Genomic DNA, 4,033 nt, shown 5'->3' with positions numbered 1-4,033 from the left:
CTCAATCCAATATGGTGGAGGCAAGTGTGGGAGGACATTACAGGGTTCATTTCCACCAAATCATTCAGGGCCCTAGGCTTCTTCCATCTTTTGATGTAATTGTCTTCCACACATGGCTTCCAGTGTTACCACAGAGAGAGTGAATGGAGGATTGTGCATGGGAGATTTTTATGGTCCAAACCTCAAAGCAGTGTAAATCACTTCTGCTCACATTCCATTTTCCAGAACACTGTTGTTGTGCCAGTTTGAATGTACTGTGTCCCCCAAAACACCATGTTCTTTGATGCAATCTTGTGGAGGCAAATGTATTAATGTTGATTAGGTTGGAATCCTTTGATTGAGTGTTTCCATGGAGATGTGACTCAATTCACTGTGAGTGAAATGTTTGATTGGATAATTTCCATGGAGGTATGGATCCTGCTCATTCAGGGTGGCTCTTAATTAAATCACTCAGACAGAAGGAGCTCGGACAGAAGGAGCTCAGACAGAAGGAGCTCAGACAGAAGGAGCAGCCTAGAGAGGATCATCCCGGAGAAATCTCTTTTGAAACCATAACTTTGGAGCAGATGCCAGCCATGTGCCTTGCCAGCTAACAGAGGTTTTCCAGACGCCATTAGCCATCCTTCAGTGAAGGTACCCTATTGTTGATGCCTTACCTTGGACACTTTATGACCCTAAAACTGTAACTATGTAACCAAATAAACCCTCTTTATAAAAGCCAATCCCTTTCTGGTATTTTGCATAATGGCAGCATTAGCAAACCAGAAAAAACAGTCTTATGACTCCAACCTAACTACAAGGAAATGGAAATGCTATTTATCTGTGTGCCTAAGAGGAAACTTAATATTGTTGAACAAGGCTTCAGGAAATCATATGAGGGAAAGTAAGAAAAGCATATCACAGTGGTAAACCTTAATGGCTATTGTTTCTTAGGACCCATTGCTCCCTCCTAATATTACCCCAATTTTTGTACTCCACATAGCTCCCTCACTTCAGGGGAAATTGACACTGCCTTTAAGTACAGCTGGAAAAAGGGAAGATGAGTTCAGGCTATATATCATAGGCAGTAAATTGGAAGCCATTGTATGTTCCTTTGCAGATAACATATGATAAAAAGGGTGCTCTACTGGCCGTGGCATCGAGGGATTGAGACTGTCTTCTTGACCAAAAGGGGGAAATGAAAGGTAAGAAGAAAAGGTTTCAGTGGCAAACAGATTTCAAATAGAGTTGAGAGGCTATCCTGGAGGTTACTCTTAAGAAAGCTTCAGCTAGGTATGCCAGATGGCAACAGTAGGACAAGACCAAATCAACAGTAGTCCCCAAAACCCTAAAGAATATCCTGGTCCCTATCTGAAACTCTATAAAAGTTTCTCTCACTAAGCTTATTTTTCAGAAACTTAAATCCTCCAGGATGTTCCTATGCCAGCTAAGTCCCAAAACCCAGAGGCAACAGCTTCTTCAAGAGCATCAACCAGATGCATCTCCCTTTCCCATAATGTTGACACCCTTTTTCAATATGAACTAGTTAGGGTGGCACTGTCTAGATATCCCTGAAGATCGAGAAAGTGATTAAGTGAGAGGAAGAGGTAGCAAAAGACAAGATATGATTTAACAAAGGATAACCAATACGGAATCTTTATATATAAATATATATATATATATATATATAATTTTTTTAGTTTCTAGGGTATTAGAAGAGCTAGAAGGAAATAACTGAAATGGTGGAACTGTAACCCATAACATGCTTTGAAATTTCCTCTAAAGCTACTCGTTAAATTGTACTTTGAAAGTTATCACCTTTCTGTATATATGTTATAGTTCACAATAAAAAATGTAAAAAAAAAAAAAGGTGCTCTAAAAGATTAATCAATGGTATGCAGACTGATGGGAAAGTGGGGACAGACCTATAAAAATAATATTTTTGTAATATTTCTGGCCATGTTTTTTCTTATTTATAATTGTTTCCCTGCAACCTTTCACTATTACTAGACCATGATCTTCTGGCTTATTGCCCCAGAAAAGAAGATGGAAAATACCACTTAGAGAAGGAGAAAGTTGCCAGGATGATACTTTAGTTTCTGAGAACTCATATGGCCTCTGGGGAGAAAGAGAAGGTGAGGGGTAGAATCCAGAACTGGCCAAGCTTAAATGCCAAAGTGTCTGCCACTATAATAATCTAAAGAGACCCTTTTTAACCAAAAGAAGTTGAGGTACCTTAATGGATTAAATAAGTGTCTTTTTCTTTTTCTTTCCTATTCCAAAGTAGGAATGAGAGCTTGAGCTTCATTCTTGCAAATAAAAAATAAATATTTCTACCCACTGAATTCAGAAGTGAAAAAAAATTTATCTTTTACAGACCATTTAGGAGGCTGGCTTAGCAGAGCCTGAGACAGGAGTTTGTGCACAGGTAGTTTGTTTCGAAAATGATCTAAGGGAATAAGAGCGGGACCCTTGGTACAACAAGTCAAGTAGGTTAGATAGGGAAGGAGGGACGGGGAAGTGACCCTAAGATCCATAACAAGAAGTTCCTTCTGGCCGCGTGCAGACATGGTCCTCGCTCAGGTCGGCACTAGAGAAGAACCAATGAAAAGTGTAGCTAATCCCTTATTAGCATAACCAGAGGGGGAAGAGCCCCTCCAAGTCCTTCTAACGAGAAGATGCTGACCATAGAGTGCTTCTCCTCCTTTGGAGAACGTCCCCCTTTAAGCCTGTACTTTCACATTAGACTTTTCGGCTGTATGTACTGATTAGTCCTTGAATTATTTCCTATGACTGAGTCAAGGACCCTCAGGCACCAGCCCTTGGTTGAGGTCTCGATTTCTCTGAGAACTCCTGGGGCTGTCCGGCATCACAAGGAGGGAGGAAAGCCAATACAATGATCTCCCTGCGGGCATGGTGGCAATGGTACTCTCTGGAGAACCCAGTAGTATGAGCATCCAGGATTTTGTTACCCCTGCCACCCCCCACCCCCAACCCCACATACATACTTTGAAGCTGCAGGTGATCCTCAGCAGGAGGACAGGCGTCTTACCCTGAGGCGCCCAAGAAACCCCGCAGCAGAAAGTGAGAGATGCTTGGTGCACTTGGACCAGGGGCTGCCAGGTTACCTTGTGCAGCGCTGGGTGACCTAGCGATGGCTGGAGCAAAGGCGGCTGGGATGAGTGAGGTGAGGTGTCTGAAGCAGTTGCAATGATCCAGTCATAAGATAATGAAAGCCTAGACTAGAGTGTGGAAAGAGTTGATGAAAAGGAAAAGGTATCGTCTTGCCCTGAACTTTTAGCTGCTGTCCTCCCTTGTCCTTTTGAAAAGAGCAATAATCCCAGACTTCACAAGAAAGAAAAATTCAACTCTTGGACTTTAATGGCTATATGCTACTTAAAGAAGCAGAGTGGCAATCCTATAAAAAAAAAAAAAAAAGGAAGAAAGGAGCACAGCTACAAATTTCCCTTAAAAAAAAAAATCCCAGATAAAGAAAAACAGAAAAAATGTGGAAGTCATGCACCCTTAGTGTTATCACTTAGTCTAGTATACATAATGGTTTCCCAGAGTGTGAGTTTCAGATTAATGCAATTCACTTACTTTTTCTATAGAACCCTGTGATATTTGCCATTACATAGAAAAAGCAGCTAAAATAGCTATGCCCTGCACTGACCTCCTCTACCCTGCCCACTATAAATGAAATATTTTTGGCTTGTGCTCAGTCAGACAAATGTTTTTACCAGATAATGGTCTCTGAACACAGGATTTCTTGCCTTTAAAGAGTTTCTCATACTGAAACATTCTATTTTCCATGCTCCTTTTACCCCTACTGTTTTTCACAGTTAAGCCTTTTTGACATTGTCATTATGCTGATAGTAACAGACAGTAATGTCATAATTAATAGAGTTATAACTTTACTGCAGGTTCCAAAAGAAGGGGATTTGACATGAAGATGAGGATAAAGAGATGTCTTGGTAGCATTTCTCTGTTAATCACTGCACTCTCTTACCTTTTTCTAAGCACAAGAATCCATTTTAGCTAGTGACACCTCTTT

The sequence above is a fragment of the Choloepus didactylus genome, chromosome 3 (assembly GCF_015220235.1).
Source record: "Choloepus didactylus isolate mChoDid1 chromosome 3, mChoDid1.pri, whole genome shotgun sequence".
Lineage (NCBI taxonomy): Eukaryota > Metazoa > Chordata > Mammalia > Pilosa > Megalonychidae > Choloepus > Choloepus didactylus.
Note: the sequence above shows the minus strand (reverse complement) of the source record.